Below are 14080 nucleotides of genomic sequence, written 5' to 3' on the forward strand. Positions count from 1 at the left end.
GCTGCTCTACAGTAGGACCTTGTTCCTTCTCCATTCTATATATACATCTGCTAAATTCCCAATCCTTCCCTCCCCTACCCCACCCCTTGGCAACCGCAAGTCTGTTCTCTGTGTTGAAACACTGCCAACTTCTGATTATTCAGAAGCTGACTTTATCTCAGCCTTCTTTTTCTTTCCTCCTACTTGCCTCCATTTGGAGCTTTTGCAAACCTCATCAGCACATGCACTGTGTAGTGGCCACAAAAATAGAAAGAGGCAAAATTCAAATCATTTAAGTTTGCTACCATGTCTGGTAAAGTTTGGTGAAGGTAAAACCCAGGTGGGGTTTCCTGTTAAAATCATTGGATTTTGCACACCTCCCAGCTAAATCTGTCCCTCAAAACAGATGGCCAGGAGTTATCCAAAAAGGGACTTAAATGTGGCCAAAATTGACATATATTGAATGACTAATGGCTCACATAGAATTTGGCTAAGGACTTGGATAGTGTTTGGAAATGGGCGCTTCTGTCTCAGAATAAGTGGTTTAAAAAAAATACCCATGAAAAGGGAAATGACCAATTTGGTTGATGATTAAATAATTAAACTTTTTTGAACCTCAGAAAAATGTCCAGTTTGGTTTGAGTTTTTGGAGGGAAAGTGCTGGTCAGTTCTCACTTAGTTGCAGCCTGTAGACTTGTCTTCAGAGGTATGAAAGTGGGGAATTTGGAAGACTTGATTCAGGACATCCACTCGAGTCAATGGAGTTTCACTCAGAATCACAGAATCAGACCCATTGTGCACCTCTCCCATTTCAGCATGAGCTTGTTGCCTGCACAGCATAACTGAGGTGTGTAGTTTGCCAGATGTACATGCTTTCCACTCTACCTGTGGTCGTACAAAAACTGGTTTGTTTTTCCCAAAATTCAGCATCCAGTGCAGCAACTGCTATATGGTGTGTGCAGGTGAGAACATGAACCCAGGGCATGGATGAAACAACAGCCTGAGATTGGCTGTGTGGTGGATGCTTCCAGCAGCCTGCTTACATTTACAGCCATCAGCAAGGATCTGAGCATCTCCTATCAGGTGTGTGGTCAGTGATGGCCTTGTGCTGCCAGGGAGGAAATTTTATCCCCGTTAGAGAGGAAAACACATTTTGTAAGATCAAAAAGTGAATTAGAAGTTAGAAGAAAATGAAAACAAAAATGAGTTAGTTCTGTACGTTTACTTCTGTTTGAATAGTAACAGTGCCCTGAGCCATGCAGCATAAGCAGTCCATTCCTCCAAAGATGTTCACATAGTCATGAAATGAAATAATCTTAGTGATCCTTTTTTTTTTTCTTTTTTGTCTACCTGTGGTACATGGAGCTCCTGAGCCAGGGATCAGATCAGAGCTGAAGTTGCAGCCTACAGTGCAGCTGTAGCCACACTGGATCCTTTAACCCACTGAGCTAGGCTGGTGATTGAACATGCATCCTGTCACTGCAGAGAAGCCACAGATCCTATTACACCACAGCAGGAACTCTACTCCAAGTAATACTTGAGAGAATATCTGAATGAAAGAAAGGAAAAGTCTTCCTCTGTAGAGTGTTCTTGAGGTGTTAGGAAGAAAACAGGTTTTCCTTCTAGCCCTTCCTTTACTAATATTCTTAAATTCATTTGCTTATTTAAAGGTGGAACCAAGTCCAAAATTATTTCCTGCAGCTTTTTCCCAAACTACAAGTCCCAATACTTTTCAGTTTGGGTTGCGAAGAATAAAGGTAAGAAAGATTCATTCCTGGTATTATATTTGGGTTATTTTCTGTTAGGAAATAGCACTTGTTTCTTCTTAAATGAATTCAATACTTTATTAGTACTGATATTAAACACATAATCCTCCTTTAAGCGAAATGTTGTCATGTTTGGAAATTCTTTAATCTGTTTCAGGTCACTGGGCTAACATAATTAATTTGAAGGGTCTCTCCTTGGTCATCATAATTATATTTTTCAATATAACTAAGCTTATACAGAACAAAAATGCCAAATTATGTGCAGCCCAGTAATCATTGCATTCACGGATAAGCTAGTGAATGGGCTTGAAGAGCTGAACTTCTGCTACCTTGTGATAAATGTGAGAGTGACATGTGCTGAGTTCTCTGGGGACATAAATGAAAGAACGTGGTAAGATGGGGTGGACCAGCTAAAGCTGAGAGGGAGGTGATTCTTAACTGTGGAATAGCAAGTACCTGGGTCCATTTGCTAAGAGAGGGCATTCTCCATAGAGGGCTAGAGAACACGAAAATATGTAGGCATGAAATTGCTGAAGGTTATGGCCTTCAGTGTGACTGTGACAAAGGATGCTTCTGGGGTGCAGCCCAGGATTAATGTGGATGGAAGTTGGACCAAGTCCATGTTGAAAGGGCCTTAAATGCCATGTTATGAAGTTGACACCCATTCTGTAATAATGGCAATGCATTGAAAATTGGAGGCAAAGGATTGAGTATGATTGAACCTCTTTTAGAAAAATATGTTGGTAGTAATGTAAAGAAAATTCTACTCACACAAGAATGAGAATAGGCAGTAATAATTAGGTATTAACAATTTGATATTTTCACCATGGGAGAAGAGGATGAGAGGATGAGATGAGATGAGGAGAGAGATAAATGAGAAGATGTTTTAGGTGAAAGTTAACAGAAACTGTCAGTGAATTGGATGAACAGAATTTGTGGATGAACTGAAATTGGTGCTCAAGGAGGATGAAGAATTAAGATTTACTACAATACTTTTAGTTTCCCATCTGAGGGATGCTAATGCAACAGCAAGCAGAAGAGCCTGTTGAAATTCAGGGAAAGGAATATATTGGACTCTGCCTCAAGCTCCTGTCACAGAGCTCCTAAATCCTTTGCAATGTCCTATGTGATAAGAGCACTGGGATCATCTTGTTCTGATGTTTGGTCTTCGACCCTGGTTCCTGACACAGAACTCCTAAATTCCTTGGACTCTCCTGGGTGATAAGAATATTTTTGGACCTAATGAGGCAACTGGTTAATGGAGAAACTGAGCCAATGATTTAGAAACTTGGAACTTTTAGTAGCCCTCCTTCTCATTCTCCAGAGAGGAGAGAGGGGCTGAAATGGAGTTAATAATCAATTATGCCTATATGATGAAGACTCCATAAAAATCTCAATAATAGAGGTTTGGAGAGCTTCTGGGTTGGTGAACCCAGAAGATTTCTTCACAGAGAAGTAATTCTTTTGTAGCCCTTTTTATACACCCATAGGAGGGGGAGAGTCAGGATCCTCCAATTCTGTCATTGTGATGTTCTAATTGTATGCATAAAAATGATTAACATACTGAATTTTATGTTATGAGAATTATATCTAAATAAAAATACATTTAAGGGAGTTTCCATTGTGGTGCAGTGGAAACTAATCCAACTAATACCCATGAGGCTGTGGGTTCAATCTCCGGCCTCGTTCAGTGGGTTAAGGATCTGGCATTACCATGAGCTGTGGTGTAGGTTGCAGATGTGGCTTGGAGCCCATGTGGCTGTGGCTGTGGCTGTGGTATAGGCAAGCAGTTGTAGCTTCAATTATACCCTTACCTGGGAACTTCCATATGTCCCTGGGGTGGCCCTAAAAAGAAGAAAAAATTAAAAGCAAACAAAACTTCAAACCAGAATTCCCAGTAACAGGCACCAGCTTAGCTGTAAATGTAGCAAAAACCCAGAAACAGCAAATTAGCAGAAGAGTGAATTAAGTAGACAGAGTGTCTACCAAGTACTATTAGTGCTTTGACCCCACCCAGTAGAGCCAGGAAATGGCTCATCTGGGCTTCAGCCTTGCAGGTGGTGCATTCCTCTGTCATACTCACCTGGCCCTCGTTGGTGACTCAGTGGGCAACATTTTTCTTTACAAAGTTACAAGTAAAATGCAAATAACACGTTGACCTTTAGCTAAATAACAATACCAACAAGATCCATTATGATAGCTAAGAAAAAATACCAAGTATTAGGAATGATGCCAAGCAATTTGAGCTCTTCTGATGACGGTGAGCTCTTATGATGATGTTGTCTCTTGATGATGAGACACTGTAAGTGTACAGACACATTGGAAAGAATGAATATAACCATAAAACTCCTACAAGAACCAGCAAGTCTGCCTCCAGGTTTTTACCCAAGGGAAAAATAGGTATACCAAAAATGTGTGACTAAATATTTATGGCAGTTTTTTTCTCCTCCACAGTTGGAGACACATTAAATATCCTACAATAGGAGAATGGATGAACATTGTATAGCTATAAAAATGTTTTAATTGGGACACTTAGAATTAAAGAGAGTCAAAGTTTTCAAAATACAACAAAATTGTTAAATATCAAAAAAATCACATTGAGAGCAAAGGTGAGGTAGGAGATAAGCTGTCCTGCTGAAAATAAGAGCCTTAATTACAGGTTAGGGAGCTCCCTTTGTGGCTCAGTGGGTTAAGAACTCTACTAGTATCCATGAAGAGGCAGGTTAAATCCCTGGCCTTGGTCAGTGGGTTAAGCATCTGGCATTGCTGTGGCTATGGTATAGGCCAGCAGCTGCATTGCCATTTCGACCCCTACCCAGGGAATTTCCATATGCTGCAGGTGTGGTCCTAAAAAGGAAAAAAAAATGCAGGTTAAACTGAACCACCACCTCCACTTTCCTTGCTCAGCTTCCAGAATCATGGCAGCTACGCTCAGTACTGCCAAGCAGGAAACCACAGAACACTCAGGAGTACACCTGGAGCTGTCAGAGACTTCCAGATGCATATGAATATCCCCAGCTAACTCAGGGAGCAGCACTGAGGGATCCAGGCCACCCCTCAGGCACACAGCACTCAGATTAGCTGATTCCTACCCAGCATGCAAACGTGAATGGGCAGGGGAGGACTCAGTGACATGGGAGGACATGGCCCAGGAAAGATGGAGGGAAAAATCACACTGAAGTGAGGTACCAAAGGAAGAGAAAAAAGATATCATAGGAAAACATAAAATAAATTGCTTATTAATGTATTTCAAGTGAATAGAGGAGATACTTTATCCAATGAGCACTGTTATTTAGGTAGAGCACAACATTACATGTAAATGTGTGTACATCTATGCCTAGGGATGTGTATATATAATATGTATATGCATATGGAATCGCAAGCAGCCAGAAACTTCCAGCCACAGGCTTGGTACTCTCCTTTGCAGCTCTCTAAACCTGCATGGAATAGAGGGCCCCCGACCCTCCTTGGAGGGTTTGAACAGAACCACTTGGCTTTCTGCTCCTCAGAAAGGGCCTCCCCATCCAGTGTACTCTCAGTACATGTATCATGTTCAGGAACCCCCACCACACATCACCCCTAATGCTTTCATTGTCAGCTTTGCCAAGACAATTTTGAAATTCTCCCTCTGTTTCCTGGTTTGTTGGCTCCCACAGGCTACATGAGATTAAAGTTCACATGCAGTGTCTTCATCATAGAACTCTGTGAATACTGGCCTTTTCTCACAAGGGGGGTCGACTAGGAGTGAGTTACTCAGTTTGCATCCCTGTATGAGGTCACAGCATATCCTACCTTATTTTGTCCTCATGAGGACTGAATGAGTCCAAACCATGTATATGTTTTTAATATTTTTCTCACACCTGGATTAGGCAGTTTCTGAGTAATTGAGCATCAACTTTGGAGGACTCATGCAGCCTGCATGGGCTCTGACATCTGGCTCAAGAATGCAGAACCCCAGCCTTGGGAAGTGGGACATCATGGTTTCAGTGGTTAATTGGATGATAATGCAGGAAAAGTGGGACCTCTTACTATCCCAAGATCACCTGGCAATGAGGGAACAGGGTACCTGGAAGCAGATCCCAGAGTTCAAAACCCACTCACAGGTCAAGTCTGCAGGTCAAGCATGGTTGGCATCATATTGTAAGAGCCAAAAATAAGAGCAGCACTTCATATACCATGACCCTTGTGTGATGTTTCAGACCACATCCTTCATTTCTCTCCAGGCCTCTCTGACCCCCTGAGGTGCCCCTTCTCTTGTTGTGAAAAGGGACTGGGATGTGGATTCTGCACAACTCAAGTCCCAGCATCTGGGTACAGACTCAAAGAGACCTCCACTGTGGCCGTTTATTTTCTTGATGATACTGTGAAACCTAAGTTGACATGTGAGCACAAACAGGCCCATGGAGTTTACCCTGTGAAATAGACTCAGCCCTTTGCTTCTCTGCTTAAATCACTTGACTCCCCAGTCACACATCACAGTTTTAGCTGTGGCTGTGATGACTCCATGAGCCCCAGATCCTTGAATCACCCTGAGCACATGGCATTTCTACTCAGCTGTCCATAAGGCCTTGATTAAAATCTCCTTCCAGTCTCATTCTCATCTACTGGACAAATACATTCTCCTGCCTTCATCCGCATTTCACTAGAAGACAGCCCCTGTGATCAGATGTTCAGGTAGGAATTCTTGTCTTCATCTTGACTCCTCTCTTCTCGCAATCACACAGACATCCTTGTGTCACATGGTCTCTGCCTGTAGGACAGGTCCTGGATCCTATTCCATGTCTCCATCTCTACTTCCTTTGCTCCCGTGATCCAGTGATCCTTGTCCTCAGCCTCAAATCTCTGTCAAGGTCTGCCACCTGGTTTATCCTTTTTCCAAAGTGGTAGACTCTGTCATTTTAAATTGAAATCCAGCTTCTCCAAAAACAATGGATTTCCTGATGTGGCATAGCTGGTTAAGGACCTGGTTGTCTGGGTCCCCCATGTTTGCATCCCCCCCTCAGAGAGGCTCCTGGACCACTCCTACCAAGAACCCTTCAATTCCACTGCTTCTCCTTTCTCTATTTATGTAATTAGTAAAACTCACCATCGTACATGCCCTGTCTTCTGTTTAGGACTGATCCTCAGCCTAGTGCAGACGGTTAAGGATCTGTCATTGCCACAGCTGCAGCATTGGTTGCAGCTGCAGCTCAGAAATTATCTCTGGCCCTGGATTTTCCATGTGCCATGGGTGTGGAAAAAAAACCTCAAGTCTTCATTGTGGTGTAACATCTCTCCATCTTCTATCCTCTGATGGCCTGTACCCATATTTCTGCCATTCCTACACTGCATTCTGGCCACTCTGGGGTTTGGATGGTCCTCACACCCCCCCATGATCAGTGGTATATCACCTGTTTTGTCCCCTCTTCACACATGGTTTCTTTTCATGTGTCTCCCATGTTTGCATCCCCACCTCAGACAGGCTCCTGGACCACTCCTACCAAGAACCCCTCAATTCCACTGCTTCTCCTTTCCCTATTTATGTCCTCGGTAAAACTCACCACCTGACATACCCTATCTTCTGTTTAATTTTAGTGTCTGCAATCTTGGTTTCCTCCCAAAATGAAGACATGGACTTTTTTTTAGTTGTAGGTAATCTTCCCCAACCCAAGCACAATTTTATTTATCAGTTGTGAGGCAATGTCATTTATCTTATCATTTTTCCCTATATTTTTCTTCATATCACTGCATCTGCAATATATGGAAGTTCCCAGGCTAAGGGTTGAATTGGAGCTGCAGCTCTGGCCTATGCCACAGCCACAGCAACACCAGATCTGAGCTGCATCTGTGGCCTATGATGCAGCTTATGGCAATGCTGTATCCTTAACCCACTGAGCAAGGCCAGGGATTTAAAAAAAAAATTTCCCTCTGTTTTTTGTTCTTTTCTTTCCTTCCTTCCTTCCTTCCTTCCTTCCTTCCTTCCTTCCTTTCTTTTTTGAGGGCTGCACCCACAGCATATAGGAGACTGGGGGAAAAAGGCACTTTTTCCCTCTTGCTGTTTTTGTGTGTGTGTGTGTGTGTGTGTGTGTGTCTTTTTAGGGCCACAGCCATGGCATAAGGAAGTTCCCACACTAGGGATCAAATCAGAGCTGTAGCCACCAGCCTACACAACAGACACAGCAACTTGAGATGCATGCAGCATCTGGGACCTACACCACAGTTTGTGAAAATGCTGAATCCTTAACCCACTGAGCCAGGCCTGGGATTGAACCTGCATCCTCTCAGACACTATGTCATGTTCTTAACCCACTGAGCCACCCACCACAGGAAAATCTCATTTACCTTATCATGATGCTACCTCTATCATTTGCTTGTGTGATTCCCTCCAGTTATAAAAGTTTTGTGTGCTGATCCCTTCCACTATGAGAAAAACCAGTCTGTGCTCATCACCTAATGAGAGGATGCCATCAGTGAATAAAGATACAAATTGTGGGGGCCAGACTTCATTATGTGAGAAAAAAACACAAAATGCCTTGAGACTTCCCTGGATTTCCACTGAGGAGTGAGTGGGAGATGGGGAGGGAGAGATGAGGGGCAGTGATGTGGAGCTTCCCCCAAACTGTCCAGTTGGATTCTTCTTGGTCAGAAAAGTCATACTGCAGCATTCTTGGAGGGAAAGGACACAAACTGCATGGAATTTATCAAGTTTAATTTTTTTAAATGTAACCATTGTTATCTTAGAAAATACATCTTAAGTGATAAAATTTATTTCTAAGCACACCATTTAACTATTGCAAAAGAGATTATTTTTTAAATGATACAAACATGGGTAAAAATGTTGCTTTCACCAACTTACAATTACTGTGGATTTAACTCTAGAAAAATAATATTACTATGGCATCTAAAAGACTATACTGATAAGCTGCTTATACTTTCAAATGAATAAAGCAATTTGTACAGAAAATAGTTCACTTATAATATTGCTGTGTAAAAGTTACCAAAAATGTTTTGAGAAATGTGGCTTAAGGAAGCTTCAAACTAAATAAAAGATTAGTCTCTTCATTACAACATTTCTTTCACCACTGAGAGAGAACCCAAGCTTTCTGTGAATATAGAAAAAGTCCTACATTTCTTGGTGTGTTCTTACATTGTAATACATTTAGATGGGAGAAGATGACTGGGAAGGAACTCATTGCCATGTTCAGCAGGTAAATTTGGAGGAGCCACCCTACATCCATTGGCCCCAGTGTAGTTCAGATGGGGATACATCAGAGGGGATGGATGCAACCTGGCAGCTTGGGAGGCTGAGTGGTCGGGAGGGAGGAGCATGGCTTTAATACCCAGGCCCAGTCCTGGGGAAGGGGCAGTCAGGGCTTGGGACTTGGCCTCCTGGATGGTTTGGAAAGACCCCTTGTGATGTGGTGGTTCTCAGGACCTCTTCCAGGAACTTGAGCTCTTTGAACATCTCCACCATCTCCTGTTCTTTAGACTGCATGACTCTCTCTTTCGCCACTTCTTGAGCCAGAGAATTGAGTTCCTCCTTCAAATCAGGTTGATCCTCAGCATTTCTCTATAGGTGTCTGTGAGGCTAGGTATATTTAATGACTCTGTCTCTAGCCTAGCCTTCTCTAATGATGTCTCCATCTCTGCATTCTCCTTTTTAGCAGCATATATATTGTCAATGAGTTGGCCTTTCTCCTCAATCTTGCAAGCCAATGTTCTTGCAAGCTGCTTTTCATGTCTCAGATAAAGTCGACTTTGAACAGACTGAAGCAGTCACAATGTAAAGATGAGTCCTACCAAGGAGGGGATGAAGACATACAGACACACCACTGTCTCGCACTGGAGGCTCTGGAAAGTAGACCAGGAGCCAAAGCCATTGGACAGCAGCAACACCAGCACCTCACACAGCTTCTCATGAATCAGCTCAAAGCCAGGCTCCACAGAGGATAGCAGCCACTCCATGGCACTGATCCAGCATAGGGCTCTGCCTAGTTACCATGGATCCAGCAGGCACAACAAACCCCAACATTCCACCTGGAACCCAACCAGCAACTGCCATCCTGGATTGGTCAGTTATCTGCTCAGTGTTGGGGGAGGGTGGCAGGAGGGAAATTTGTAAATAAAATGTGATTATTCCCATCATTGTCTCAAGAGAATTTTACCTTATCATCTCATTCTTATTGTGTTCATATCAGTAGTCAGCCGAAATATAGGGAAATGTGTCAGTCTTGAGTTAATGGCTTCAGAACTCTTTAAAATGCATAACCCAATAAAGTACCAAAAAACTCAATTTCTGCACCGTATGTATAGGCCATATCAATTAACATAGAGAACACCTCTCCATCACACTTCAGGTGAAACACACACTCTCACCGCATGCAGCCTCTGTATTCATGTTTATGACCATCCATCAGTTTCATGGTGGCTGAACTTCCTGAAAATGAAATAAATCATAATGTACACTTTGTTGTTTCTTTTTCTGGAAGTAATGTTTTTAAGAGCCACATGTTTTTATTTGAATAGTTCATGCTGGTTTTAGTGCTTTTTATCCATTTTCTTAATAACAGGCATGTTTTTATCCATTTTCTTTTTCTTTTCTTTTTTTTTTTTTTTGCTATTTCTTTGGGCCGCTCCCTGCGGCATATGGAGGTTCCCAGGCTAGGGGTTGAATCGGAGCTGTAGCCACCAGCCTACGCCAGAGCCACAGCAACGCGGGATCCGAGCCGCGTCTGCAACCTACACCACAGCTCACGGCAACGCCGGATCGTTAACCCACTGAGCAAGGGCAGGGACCGAACCCGCAACCTCATGGTTCCTAGTCGGATTCGTTAACCACTGCGCTACGACGGGAACTCCCCTATCCATTTTCTTAATAACAGGCATTTAGTTTAAATCCTGTATGAGGTACTATGAATAAGTGTGATTTAATATTGATGCACATCTTTTTTTTTTCCAAATATCTGTTTTCATATACCCTGGGTAAAAGATAGCTAGGAGTCACAATACTGGGTAGATATGTGCTAAATAAATATTCTTTTATTTTGAAAGAGATTTCTTAAGGTGTAATTTTTTTTAATAGCTACATCTGTGGCATGTGGAAGTTCCATGTCAACGATTTAACCTGAGCCATAGCTGTGACAATGCCAGATTCTTTAACCCACTTCCCCCAGCTGTGGATTGAACCCATGCCTCCACAGGGACCCAAGTCACTGCAGTCAGTATCTTAACCCACTGTGCCATAGCAGGAACTCTGAGGTGTAATTTAAATGCCATATATTCACCCATTTAAATCTAGAATTATTTGCTTTTGTGTGAAAGTGTAAAGAACTGTGTCTCCATCACAATCCCATTTTAGAACAATTCTATCACCATGAAAAGATTTCTCAATTTTCACTTTACTCTATTAGCTTCATTTAACACAGTCACTCTCTCTCTCTTTGAAGTGCTTTCATCACAGAGATTCCTGCTTAGTACATTTTACAGTTTTTATAATAGTTTTTGTTGTTGTTGTATTTTTCTGAACTCACCAGCCTTTCTTTTGCTGACTCCACAGGTGGCTTGTGTTTTCCTTAGCTTTAGATTTCCCCCCCTTTTTTCTTTTTTACTCAATGAATTTTATTGCATTTACAGTTTTACAACCATCATAACAAACCAATTTTGTAGCATTTCCATCTTAAACATCCAGCCCATCACCCGATGATGTCTCCTTGGTAAACCATAACTATTTCAATGTCTATGAGTTAGCATAGGTTCTGCAAAGAAGTTCATTGTGTCCTTTTTTTAGATTCCACCCATAAGTGATAACATATAACATTGGTGTCTCACTATCTAACTTCACTTAGCATGATAATTTCTAGGTCCATCCATGTTGCTGGAAATGCCATTATTTCTTTCCTTTAATGGCTGAGTAATATTCCATTGTGTATATGTACCACGTCTTGTTTATCCACTCCTCTGTTGGTGAACATTTAGGTTGTTTCCATGTCTTGGCTATTGTAAATAATGCTGCAGTGAACTTTGGTGTACCTCTATCTTTTTGAATCCTGGTGTTTCCTGGATAGGTGCCGAGGAGTGGGATTGCTGGATCAAGTGGTAATTCTATTTTTAGTTTACTGAGGAATTTCCATACTGTTTTCCACAGTGGATGCACAAATTTACATTCCCACCAAGTGTGTAATAGGGTTCCCTTTTCTCCACAGCCTCTTGAGCATTTATTTTTTGCAGACTTTTTGGTGATGGCCATTCTGGCTGGTGAAAGGTGGTACCTCGTAGTAATTTTAATTTGCATTTCTCTAATACTGAGTGATGTTGAACATCTTTTCATGTGTTTTTGGCCATCTGTATGTCTTCTTTGGAGAACTATCTGTTTAGATCTTCTGCCTATTATTAGATGGAGTTTTGTTTTTTTTGTTTTTGTTTGTTGAGCTGCAGGGGGGTTTTATAAATTTTGAGGATTTCAGTCAAAAATGTCTAATGTCAGTTCCTTCATTTGCAAATATTTTCTCCCATTCTGTATGTTGTGTTTTTGTTTCATTTTTGGTTTTCTTTGCAGTGAAGAAACTTTTAAGTTTAATTAGGTGCCATTTGTTTACTTTTGTTTTTATTGTTGTTACTCAAGGAGTTGGATCTGAAAAGATATCTCTGTGCTTTATGTCAGAGAGTGTTTGGCTTATGTATTCCTCTTAGAGCTTTATGCTATCCAGTCTTATATTTAGGTCTTTAATCCATTTTGAGTTTATATTTGTGCATGGTGTAAGGAAGTGTTCTAATTTCATTCTTATATATGTAGTTGTCCAGTTTTCACAGCATCATTTATTGAAGGGATTGTCTTTTCTCCATTGTATATTCCTGCCTCCCTTGTCATAGACTAGTTGACTGTAGGTGCATGGCTTTAATTCTTGGCTTTCTGTCCTGTTCCACTGACCCCTATTTCTATATGTGTGCCAGTACCATATGGTTTTGATGACTGTAGATTTGTAGTATTGTCTGAAGCCAGGGAGCCTGATTCCTCCAGCTCCAGTTTTATTTCTCAGGATGGCTTTGGCTCTTCTGGGTCTTTTGTGTTTCCAAACAAACTTTAAAATATTTTGTTCTAGTTTGTTAGCATTAGTTTTGATCTGGGACTTAGTTCTTTTTCACTTTTCTTTCTCAGCATTTCATCCCCTTCTGACCTCATCCAGCCTGGTGACATTAAAGACCTCTAGTCTATCATGACTTCTACATTTCTTTATCCTTTGCAAATATTTCCATACAGGTCAGATTTACTTCTACCCAGCCACCTCCACCACATTGCTTTTGTCCTTGCTGTGTCAGAATTTTGAGAAAATACTTTATTAAGCCACTTTCTATAACTGCACATGCAAAAAGAATCAATTTTGGAATTTTTCTCCAGAGTCTAAGGAATATTGTGTCCTCAGAATGTTGAAAGAAAAACATCTTTCTCTTCATAAGAGCATAACTGAAAATTTACCAGTATCTTAAAATACACCCTAGAGGACTAAAACACCCTAGGGAATGATCTCTGATCACCCATACTTAATTAGTCAAGTATCCAGCAAGCAAACCAATGCAGTGCAAAATGGTGTCTCAGGGTCTCAGTTCCCTGGCCCCCAGAAGAGGGAAAATCCCAACCCATGCCCCATTAGAGGCAAAAGCCAAATGACCAAGCCTTGTCCCAAAGGGCAAATCTCACCTGAGGCTCTGTCTAAGCTAAGCCAATGCAATAGGGAAGAATACCTGGTGTCTGAACTCTGTGACTTGCCAGAGGTGTCTCAACCAGCCAATACAAATGCCTTGTTTTCTGTCCCACAAAGATCAAAGGTGCCATGAGCCAGTGACACACAATTAGCAGCAAGCACTCAGGGCTGTGTAAATTCTATTAAAAACATCGGAGAAAATCTACAAGAATTTTGGTTTGGTGACACATTTATTTATATAGTATCAAAATTATGAGCTGTGATGAAAATGATAACATGGACTTTATTATATTGTAAAAATGCCCATTCTCCAAGAGAAGGTGTTTTAAGAAGGGAGAGATAAGCCATAAACTTGGAAAAAATAGTTGGATGAGACGTATCTAAAGAAAGACTCCCATATAGGAGTTCCTATTGTGGCTCAGTGGGCTAAAAAGCCAACTAGCATTCATGAGGATGCAGGCTCAATCCCTAGCCTTGCTCAGTGGGTTAAGGATCTGGCATTGCTGCAAGCCGCAGCTTTGGTCACAGATACATCTCAGATCTGGTGTTGCTTTGGCCATGGTGTGGGCTGGGAGTTGCAGCCACAGGAGTGGCTGTTAAAAAAATTACCTCCCATGTAAAATATACCAAGAACATGGAAAACTCAATAAAAAAGAT

General features: G+C 41.6%; 1 long non-coding RNA gene across 1 annotated transcript; it reads left to right on the forward strand.

Moving 5' to 3' along the window:
• Window positions 1-373: 373 nt before the first annotated feature.
• Window positions 374-9859, forward strand: LOC125127365 (uncharacterized). Its single transcript, XR_007134923.1, has 3 exons — window positions 374-1062; window positions 1650-1736; window positions 9389-9859. It is a non-coding gene; the product is annotated as an uncharacterized LOC125127365 (long non-coding RNA).
• Window positions 9860-14080: the final 4221 nt, after the last annotated feature.

Source organism: Phacochoerus africanus, chromosome 5 (genome assembly GCF_016906955.1).
Source record: "Phacochoerus africanus isolate WHEZ1 chromosome 5, ROS_Pafr_v1, whole genome shotgun sequence".
Taxonomy (NCBI): Eukaryota; Metazoa; Chordata; class Mammalia; order Artiodactyla; family Suidae; genus Phacochoerus; species Phacochoerus africanus.